The sequence below is a fragment of the Euprymna scolopes genome, chromosome 21 (genome assembly GCF_053919585.1).
Source record: "Euprymna scolopes isolate OS-2025 chromosome 21, ASM5391958v1, whole genome shotgun sequence".
Classification (NCBI taxonomy): Eukaryota; Metazoa; Mollusca; class Cephalopoda; order Sepiida; family Sepiolidae; genus Euprymna; species Euprymna scolopes.
Window position 1 is genome coordinate 24,678,657 of NC_136502.1, and position 11,978 is coordinate 24,690,634.

At 33.6% G+C, this 11,978-nt stretch overlaps 1 protein-coding gene across 2 annotated transcripts in view; it reads left to right on the top strand.

Annotated features, from left to right (window-relative positions):
* Positions 1-11,978, top strand: part of LOC145242059 (protocadherin gamma-A4-like) — a 113,201-nt gene that overhangs the window by 80,440 nt on the left and 20,783 nt on the right. The gene's annotated exons all lie outside the window — the stretch shown is intronic.

Sequence of the window (11,978 nt, forward strand, 5' to 3'; positions counted from 1 at the left end):
TATAATAAACAGTAAATATCATACACCGCTGACATCTATTACAATATGCATTAGGTAGCGTATCATTCCTGACAGTTTTCAAATTCGTGGATTGAATAGTTTAAAGGTAGTCAGCAAATACAAATAAACTGACAGACTCATGTCTCTTATACTAATATAGATGTTTGTTACTAGTTTACTATATATATATATGTTTCTCTGTAGTGTGTATTTAGTCTAGCATTTATTCTGCTGAAGAGAGAAAAATAATTATAAGGAAATTGACTTTTCAGCCAAAAATATATCTATTACTTACAGCAAATATACCTGGTAATTTTATTTCTAAATATAGAAAACTATCAATTCTTTTCATAATATATTTCAGCCAAATATAATTTCTGACCAGCATTTTAATATAGCGTATTATATTTACTACAAAAAGGAGGGAAAGTAAAGTATTTAAAACTGATAATTTCAAAGGTTTAAAAATATCTTGATTTCTCATTTTGTGTGTGTGTGTGTGTGTGTGTGTGTGTGTGTGTTATAAGGAATAATCCAGATATCTTCTGATATAGCCATACATCTCTCTCTCTCTCTCTCTCTCTCTCTCTCTCTCTCTCTCTCTCTCTCTCTCTCTCTCTCTCTCTCTCTCCCATTTATCAAAATACTAGCTGCAATATCTGTCTGAGGACGGGTTCATAATACTGATTCAGAATTAGAGTCAGTCTTTAATAAATGAATAAAGATCCCCAAAATAATTCAAAGCCATCTAAAAGGTACCGCGATATATGAAAATGCACGACAGAAAGGTTAGACATGTTAATTTTTGTAGCATGAAGAATTTTCTATTATAAGGTTTTAAAAGAATCAAAATGTGCTTCAATCATTATTTACCTTTTTTTGAATCTCATTTAAAATCAGTTACAAATAAAATTTCAGAGGATGTTTCATGCTCCGTAATATGGAAAAAATAAGTTATATTTATATAATCTCAGACAGCTCGGAGATCATTCTTACCAAATATAATGTTCCTAGGTCTAAAAGCATAAAAGAAGTAAGCCAACACACATAAGTAGGCAGAAAATCTCCATAATTTATTGTCTAAAAATCTCATTAAAATTAGAAGTAAACAAAATTCATTTTTCCATATGAATTTTAAATAATTTTTTTTTACTCTTTTTCACCCCAACCTAGAAAACAGCAATTTTTCCTCTTTTGTCAGAAATCACTCCTGGAATGTGAGGACTAAAGGACAAAATAAGGGAAGGGAGAGTTACAAGGCTACTGAAAGTAAACCCAAAGGTCCACTTTTTAACTAGATGCGTTTTTCTCTTACTGCCATGCTTAAGAAAATTGCCTTGAAGAAGGCTGAAGAATTAAATGTCACATTCCACCCTGTAACAAGAGGCGTGCACCGCTATGGTGCAACGGCTGCAATAAAAAAAAATCCTGGTGCGAGGGTGAGGTGGTCACGGACATATTGTTACCAGATAATGTAAACGTTTTTAAAAACAGACAATTGTTTGCTGTTATTATCGATTATATAGACACTGTTAATAAGGTTTGCCTATCTATCAATTTTGAAAGATTGAGTGTAAGTAATTAACTCACATGAATTCCTTTTTTTTTCAATTAAACTCTTGTCCTAATCTAAAATTGTTGTAAAGAAAACGTTTTTAAAAATCTTTTTTAAAGCAAGGCCATATACTTGAGACTAAAAAAAAAGTATTTTTCCTGTCTTATCTGATTTCATTTATTGTTTCTTTAATTTATTCGAAGAAAAAAAATAGAATACAATCAGTAATTTAGGTAAATACGCAGAAACAAGACTTTCTTTTTTAAATAGTCATTTTTTTTATTTTACGTTTTATTTAATACTCAGATGTCTTTATTGATTACTATACAAATGTGTTTGCATGCGTGTGTATGTATGTGTGTGTGAGTGTACTACACCAGTTTATTATGTGAAAATCTCTCTCTCATATATATATATATATATATATATATATATATATATATATGCGTGCATATACTTGGTTGGTATCTATGTATGTACATGTATATATTTATATATATATATTTTTGCTTGAATGTATAACCGTGTGTGTATGTGCCTTGTTATTTATGTGTATGTTCTCTATGTCTGTGAATGTGTGTATGCTTGTTTATTTGTGTATTCCTGTGTCTGTTTATGTATGCAATAGGAGAGTGAATCCTCCTGAGATAACCAGCTATATCTAAGTCTAGCCAAAAATATTTTTAATCTCATCATGTTTTTTTTTAATCAAAAAGTAAATAAATTCAGTACGACTTATATAATGTGGATTTGTAAGATTTCTTGTATTGTGCCAAAACAAAAGAAAGAAAATTCTCTGTTTCATTGTATCGTCAGGTGCCTATCTGCACAGCACTTATATTCTTGGTATATCAATACTTAAATAACATACATCTTTATTTGTATATTTGAATGTATTTATTTATATTTTACTTCGATAGAAAGTGAAGATAGAAATTGATGAATAAATTAATAGTGAAGCTGAGGATAGACGAATAGATAGATAGGAAACGATTTAAATATGTACACTCCTGATCAAAAATTTAAGACCACTTGAAAATCTTTAAAAAGAAGCCTTTTTTTAAGAATAGATTTTAAACTCCTCCACTTAAGGTTACCAATACTACAATTATGGAGGAGAGGGGAAGCGACATTGTAAATATTTAATTCAGAATTTACATTTTTATAAAATGAGGCATTTTACACTTGATCAAAATTATAAGACCAAGGGTATGAATTTCTATGAAATTGTACAAAAAGTGTATAAAACATTCAACAGCAAAATTTAATAATGAATTCTACCTCCTTGGTTTTGATGACTTCAAAAATTATTGGGGGCATGCTAGAAATAAGCGATCCTATTAAGGTGCAGGGGATGTTGCTCCAGTTTCTGAAGATGGCTTCACAAAGTTAATTTTTTTTTAATATTTGCTATTTCGATAAACATCTCTTGTCATCAATCCCCAAACATTTTCAATTGGGTTCAAGTCCCGTGAGCATGCAGGATGTCCCAAGAAATGAACCCCATTTTCTTGCAGAAAGGTCAAGATATGTCGTGCAGTGTGGATTGCAGCATTATCCTGTTGGAATAAACATCCATCTCCACACAAACAATCGCCCTCCATCAACTACGATCCTTTTGTAGCATGCTAACATAACCATGGCTCTGATGAACCTACACCACCTGGAGATTAATCATCCCTCTGTAAGAAAAGGCACTTCATATCATTAGGAACCCTCCAGCACTTTGACGTGTGGAGAAAATTTCAGAAGACGTGTTTTCATTATGCCAATATCGTTGGAAGCCATCAAGGCCATCTAGATTGAATTTTTTTCTCATCAGAAAACAGGACTTTCTTCCACTTCTCAACGACCCATGTTCGATATTCATGACCAAACCTTAGGCAGTCCCCATTGTGACATGGAAGCAAGCAAAAAATTTGTTTACACTTTTTATTTACCATGCCTTTTTGTCTTAAATTTTGTCTGGTGGTTACTGAACTGCAACCAGCATCTGTGACTGCTTTAATTTGACTAGAAGAAAGTCCCCTGTATTTCACAACAACCTATCTTATTCTCCTACTCAATGCAAGAGAAATTGGAGGAGGAGGGGGGGAAATCGACCAGTGGATTTTGCTTTTCCATAATTCTCACTGTTCTTTAGAAAGTTTTACTGCGATTTACCTTAGTTGCGATCACCTGCTGTGACAAACCTTGCTTATGGAAATCTAGAATTCAAGCACACTCAACTTCGGTAAGTTTGCTTGCTATAGGCATAGTGACATGTTTACGCAGTGATAGCTAATCTGTAACTGAACTAAAAACATTTTATATCCCTGGTCATATAATTTTGATCAAGTGTAAAATGCTTCATTTTATAAAAATGTAAATTTCTGAATTAAATGTTTGGAATGTAGTTTCTTTTTTTTTTATAACCTTTTAGTTTGTAGTATTGCTAACCTTAAGTGGGAGGAGTTTAAAATCTATTCTTAAAAAAGGGTTTCTTTTTAAAGATTTTCAAGTGGTCTTAAATTTTTTGTCAGAAGTGTATAGAAATATGAGAAAACTGATAAATATGAATTGATAATGGATCCTCGGATAGGTGAACAGGAAGTGAATTCTAATAGACATATAAATAGCAGAGCTTGTTAGACCAGTAGATAGTGGAGCTCTACATGGATAAATACATGGTGTAGCTCTAGATAGATGAGGTAATGCAGCTTGAGATAGACGATAGATATCCGAGGTTTAGATGGAAGAATAGACAATGAAGTTTTAGATGTAAGGATTGTGTAGCGAAGCTTGTAATAGATTTGTAGATAGCAGAGCATGAATTGGATAGAAGAGTTTGAGATGGTTGAATAGATAGCAGAGGCTGCAATAGATGCAGAGGCTGCAATAGATGCAGAGACTGAAATAGATACAGAGGTTGAAATAGATGCATGAGTAGTTGAGACTAAGATAGATGAATAGATGCAATTCTCTATCTATATAAGAGCCAGATACATCCAAGGATGGAATACTATTGCCACATATGGGCAGGAGTGGCTAGAAAAGACTTGTCCTGCCTTGATAGGGTTCAAAATAGACTTCGTGGCCTGGTGGGAGATGTCCTTTTCTCTTCGCTGCAACCTCTATCTCACAGAAGAGATGTTGCGAGTTTGTCTCTGCTTTATTGTTATTTTCATGGAAAGTGTTCGACTGAGCTTCAATCTATGATCCCCCCTCGCCAAAATCTCACAAGAAACACTAGACTAGCTGAAAACATTATCAATAATTTTCCCCACTCTTTATCTGTGCCTAAACCTAAACATAGATTCCATGATCAAAGCTTCTTTCTTAGAACTGCACGCCTGTGGAATTGTCTTCCGTTTTCCTGCTTTCCAGCTGTCTATAATATGGTTGTCTTCAAGTCCAACGTGAACAAGTTTCTGATGAGCCGTTCCACTTAAGTTAACAAATTTACCGAACTTCCATTACTATCGATTACTATATTGTCCTTTTGACTACTCTACACTCTTTAACCCTTATCCTTGAGTGGCCTATAGGCCTTGATAAGTGGTGACGCCTATGTAAAAAAAAAAAAGAAGATAGCAGAACTCTAAATCTCTATATAAATAAAATGAACTCATTTTTTCCCATCTGATTTTGATATTAATAGGATTAAAAATCAAGATATTTCATGCAAATATAATATGCACAAACGGCAGAACAATATCTGAGGTGTGTTATAGGCTTATTATTTCTCAAATTCCTCGATAATCTTAGATTTCTATACTTTTTCTGCTGAGAAGTCACGGCCAAAATCGGTTAAGATCAATGGAAGTGGTAAAATATTTTCTCTCTAATAAATTCCTCCTCCCCCTGCCACCACTTAACACCGTTTGGGGATCGTTCACAAGGAACAGTTGAGAAGAGAACACCGGTTTGGCTTTTATGTGAAGTTATTTAAAATCACTAAACTAAGCTGCAGTGCTCTGTGGAGTAGTGGTTAGCGTGCTGGACAATTCACATTATATTTTCACGTTCGCGCCGACCTACCGTAGTCGTTTTTTTTTGTTTGTTTTTTTTTCTTAAACAACTGGAATGGACTTTTCTTGGTGGCCGAACTGTTAACGTTGCAGATGTTTTTTTGGGTTTTTTTTCACACTTTATTTTCCTACTTTTACTCATGACTCCGGGTTTGATCCTTCCTACTTACCTACCATAACATTTTTTAAAACTCCCCCCCCCCCCCGTCCCGGAAACAAACACTCGGGCAACGCCGGGTACCTCCGCTAGTAGAGAAATAAATAGCTAAGCTCAGGATAGGAAAATAGAAAACAGAGTTCAAGATAGACAAATAAATAGCAGGGCTTGATAGACCAATAGATAGTGAAGCTCTACATAGACAATAACACACTGGTTATCACTGGATCACCAAAGTTAAGCAATGTTGAACCTGGTCAGGACAAAATGGGTTACCATTTAGGACTTCCAGGTGCTATATGTGCTCTCTGCTTATCTTAGCTTTGTTTCTAATTGTCCTAGATTTCTCCTTGCCACTGGACTCAAACAGTGCCGATTCAAGAGAGGTGTGGTTGAAAATTGCACAACCCTTGCCTCACAATTACATGTGCAGTTGCTCCTACAGAGGGTATCCTTTGTCTTTCAAGACTGAACGGAGACATAGACAAATACATGGTGTAGCTCGAGATAGATAGCAGAGCTTTAGATAGATGAGTAGGTAATGGAACTCTAGATAGACTAATAGATAAACAGATCTTGTGATACATGAATAGTTGTACACAAATTCATAGTAGAGCTCAAGATGGACAAAAAGATAGCTGAGCTTTAGATAGATGAATAGATAAGGAGCTTGAGATAGAATAGATAATGGAGCTCAAAATAGAAGACTAGATAGCTGAGCTCAAGATAGACAAATAGATAGTAGAGCTCGAAATTGATGAATAGATAGCAGGGCTCTAGATAGATGATTAAATAGAGCTAGAAATCGATAAATATGTAGTGGAGCTCTAAATAAACATACAGATGGTGGGGTTCCAGATAGATGAATAATTTATTCACTTATATTGACTGCTACTATTTATAGTGGAACTGGAAATAGATGAATGGATACATTTCCTTAATCGGGATATACATGCGACTGGGGACCACTTGTGAACTTGATATTCCCATGAAACTTCCACCTATAGAGAAAGCCAGTTCATCCCGCCTACAGTGAATACTGCTGGCTGGCATAATAAATACATATGAAAGACTGGAATAAATAGATAGATATGTGAATATTGATAAATATGAATAAAAGTAAAGTCTGAGATAGATGCTTAGATATTAGAGATTGAGTTATAGCAATAAATGGTGTGGGCTGATAAAGATGTATAGATAATATAGTTCTAGCTAGATTAATTGAAAGTGAATTCTGAGATAGATTAATACAAAATAGAACCTTAGATATATGAATAGAGAGCAGAAATTGACATAGATAAATATATAGCAGAGCTAAATATAGATGAATAAATAGCAAAGCATAAAATAGATGTTTAGATAGCAGAACTTGAGATAAATATATAGATAGAAGAGAGTCAAATAGAAGTATAGATGGCAAAGAGTGAAATAGATGTATACATAGCGAAGCCTAAGATAGACGCAATATTAATTTGTAATTGCTACAATAAAAAATAAAATATATTTATACATTAAATCGTAGCTTAGTTTTAGATTCAAAACCTACATTGTAAATCAAATTTCTTTTAAAAAAAAAAAAAAAGAAAAAAAAATTTACTGGCGGGACCTCTGGAAATTCCACATGAGACGGATTCATATGTAATATATTGATGTTGGCATTCTGTAGATATTCAGTGTAAATGAAGATGCTCTGATATTATTGTAGCTTTTTTGTTAAAACTGCAAAATTATTCATTCAAACTAGCAGGGACGCCCAGCATAGCCAGGTCGTAAAATACTCTTAAATATGATATTTTAATTCTTGCAGATTTCTTATATATTATTATAGAGTTAATGTTCTATCGATTTTTACATATTATAAAGTTGCGATTTCAAAAATAAAAAATATATCTACATGGCTTGGGTCCATCAGCTTGAATCGAAACCGAAACCAAAACTTATGGAGAATTCTTGATAAAATTATTTATAAAAAAAATAGATTATTAAGGTGCCATCAGCTAAAATCAAAACCGAAACTAAGACTTATGAAGAATTCTTGATAAAATTATTTTTAAAAAATAGATTATTGGAGTGTCATTAGCTATAAACGAAACCAAAACTTATGGGGGATTCTTGGTAAAATTATTTATAATAAAAAAATCGATAACTTAAGTGCCATCAGCCATAATCGAAACTGAGACCAAAATTATGAAGAATTCTTAGTAAAATTATTTATAAAAAAATTAAATGACTTGAGTGCCATCGGCTATAATCAGAACCGAAACCAAAACTTATGAAGAATTCTTAGTAAAATTATTTATTACAAGAAATGGAAGTACATAACAATTAAACGACCCAGATGTAAGTGTGACACAGAAAATAACATACACGCTATCGTCTTCTATATATATAAAAGCCAAACGTCTGTGTGTATGTATGTTTGTTTGTAACGCTAAAACTTTTGAAAGACGGAACCAAACTTGACAAATTTGGTATCATATCGAAGCCCCATCACTCGGATGACAAATATCGAAATTTCACGTCAAACGGACCACTAGAAGTTGGTCAACTGATCAGTTATCTTCGAGGGGGGGGCCCCAAAAAACCTGTCATTAACGCTAAAACTTGAGATGAAAGATTCCTCTCCCCTAAGAATAAAACATATGTTCAATATCTGCTTTTGTTTTTTCATTGTTTATACGGTCCCGAGCAACGCCGGGTAGCCCTGCTAGTATTAATATATAGATAAGGCAAGGATAAGACGGTGAAACATGTAAATAATATAAACAATTTATACTGAGGAATCAAAAATGTTTTTTTAATTAAGACTATGCTATTGTTGCAATACTCCAGGCAGTTTATATAAAATGCTGGAAGGTGCTGAATATTTCATGATTTTTTTTTTTTTTGCACAAAAGCTGGCCACTATTTTCAATGGAAAATAAATAATTCCTTTTATTACGCTGATAATTCAATGAAAAATTAATTGAAAAATGAAAAAAATATTCTTTTTGTTGTTATGAAGAAAATACAATGAATAATTATTGGACAATTTTTACGAGATTTTTTAAATATCTTAAAATTCAAATCAAGAAAAATAGCACTCATGGTAAGGTAAGTTTCATGAATGAATATAAACTTTTTGAATAACAAACAACTAAAAGAAAACAAAAAATTTTCTTTGATTTTTTTTCTTTTTTATGATATTTTTTGTTCAAATCAAGATAAACATTTAGTTTACATACATACATATATATATATATATATATATATATATATATATATATATATATATATATATATATATATATAATAAACCAATGTTATCAAATAAATATTTTCTTAAATAACGTTAGCTATAGCAATTTCATTGGCTCAGTGTTTTGGCACCATTCTGCATTTTACGTTAATTGCCTGTGTGACCAGACGTGCGCAGACCCGACATATCGCCGACTCCCAACGTCGTATATCATGGATATTTTGTTTGAGTATTCCTCTTATGGCCGTATCGTCATTTTCTCGCTGGCGACTATCGATGGGAACACACATGGTTTCACAAAAGTAGAAATATAATAAATATAATAAATCGTAGAACAAAGAAAGGGAAAACACAAACGCCAATGTTCACATATAATTGACTGTGTGTGTGTGTGTGTGTGTGTGTGTGTGTGTGTGTGTGTGTGTGTGTGTGTGTGTGTCTTCTCTCTGTTCTATCGATGTTACGTTCATCTCTATTTCTGTTTCACAGTCAACTCTAAAACTGTCCAACTCCCATCCTCCGCGACGGGCATCTAGTTGTCAACTAACTGTCTTTTCTATGTTAGTATCTGAGGTCGCCCTCCCCCTACCCCGGCTACCGGAAGCTGCCCTTCCCTGTTTTATCTGTAGGTTTCTATTGTCCTGTCAACTCTAAAAAGCTCGATCTAAAAATACCTAGAGATTCATTGTTTGTTACTTCCTATCTATTCCTTTGTCTATTGCTCCCCCTCTCAGCACTTAGTGACTCAAGTCCACCTCAGGTCCACACCTGGAAAATTCCAATGATAGCACAGTCCTGATTTTGCATAAGTACCTTTAATTCAATTATCAAGGAATTCCGTTGAGAATTCTTTTACGATTCTTTTTACTTATTCAAAGCAAGCATCTTTATTAGACATTGCTGTTAACAGATTTTTCGATGTTTTGGATAGTGTTTCTCACAAGTTCTGACATATTTCTTTGGGAGTAGTCATCAAACTGAAGCCTTCTCTCTTAGTACTACCACTTCCTTCGAGAATGAACCTGGAAGAAATGGAAACAAAAGGATACTTTTGCACTCCTTAAATCTCACAAATTGGAATCTCACCATTGAATTAAAAAAAAATTTGACTTATAATGCAAATAAAATTTTTAAGCAATTAGAATTTAATTGGGAATATTTTTTATTTTATGGCTACTCTATGTTTGCTGAGATTTAATACTTTTTAATTATATCACCTTTGAAAATTTACCATATACTTATAAGTTCTCATTGATCTGTTTAGGAAAACATCATTTAAGTTCAAAATAACAATTATTTTTAACAATTATTAAATCATTTCTCTCTGATAGGCTCATAAGAGTGTTGGTTGATGGGCAGAAATTAGAAGCCTACAGTATTAATGCTGGAGTCCCTCAGGGGTCCATCCTGGGCCCAACTCTCTTCCTGATCTACATCAATGATCTCCCAAAACACATACTTAATTCATTCGTTGACATCTATGCTCATGATACGGCCATCTATGGCAACACATCAAAGGTCGTAAATGACAAAGTTCTCTCTGATTCTCTCTCCTCTGATCTTGAGCATGTGGTACAATGGGGGAAGAGGTGGCTGGTTACTTTTAATGTATCTAAAACCAAGCTTCTATCTTTACATCATCAACACTCTGATCCCCATCTGGCATCAATTGAAATGGATGGCTCTCGTCTTGGGGGAGGCTCCATGTTTTGACAAGCTTCTGGAATTGACCTTTACTCTTGATCTGAAATTAAACATGTACATCAAATGTGTTGCCAAGGTCACTGGAAAAATGGTGGGATCCTTCTACCGCTCCAGTAGATATCTCACTTCTGATGCAATTCTCTATTTATATAAAAGTCAAGTACTCTAAGGATGGAGTACTGCTGCCACATTTGGGCAGGAGCTGCTAAAAACAGCTTATCCTGCCTTGACAGAGTACAAAATAGACTTTGTAGTTTAGTGGGGGATGCTCTTTTCTCTTCCCTGCAGCCTCTCTTTCACAGAAGAGACGTTGTGAGCCTGTCTTTGTTATATCGTTATTTCCATCGCAAGTGCTCGCCTGAGCTCCAATCTCTGGTCTCCCCTCGCCAATCTTTCACGAAAAACACCCGTCTAGCTGAAACCACTGTCAATAATTTTCCTCACTTTTTATCTGTGCCTAAATCAAAACGTAGATTCCATGTACTTCTTTCTTAGAAGTGCACGCCTGTGGAACTCTTTTCTGTTTGCCTGTTTCCTACCTGAGTGCAATTTGGATGTCTTCAAGTCCAACATAAACAAATTCCTGATTAACTGACCCCTTAAGTAATCCACTTTATCTAATCTCCATTACTAACGATTACTACGATATTATCCCATTGATTACTGTACACACAATAACCCTTATTCCCGAGTGGCCTCCAGGCCTTGATAAGTGGTTACTACTATGTTAAAAATAAAAAAGAAAAAGAAAAAAAAAACTGTGTTGGAACAAGATGAATGTACAACAAGAACAATATATAGGATAGACATCATAAATGTTTTTGGTTAGACTACCTAAATTAATTTGTTTTCTTTTACCGCATATCAACCTTTTTTTTTCTTTTCAGTAATTTTGGCAAAAAGTTTTAATGTTCGCAGTTCTTAGTATCGCTAAATATTTATTTATTATGTTTTTGTTTTAAATTTTATTTTGAGAAGAGTAGAAAGTGGACATTGGGTTTATTTTTGGCAACCCCATAACTCTTGCCGCCCTTATTTCCTTCTTTAGTCCTCACATTCCATAATATATTTAATATAATATATTCCATATATTTAAGATAAAGGGAGAAGAATTGCTGCTTTCAGGGTTGGAATCTAGCCATCTAACACTTATCGTTGGCTAGTTTTTGATCTTGAAGTAGTATTTTTAAAAAAAATATTTTAGCTCCTTACATCAAGTGACTTCATATCTTGTCTGGAGCGATTTTCATAAAGAAAAAAAAATTAGCTAGGCATAATGCAAATGTTTATGTATACAAAAAGATGCAGTTGTAA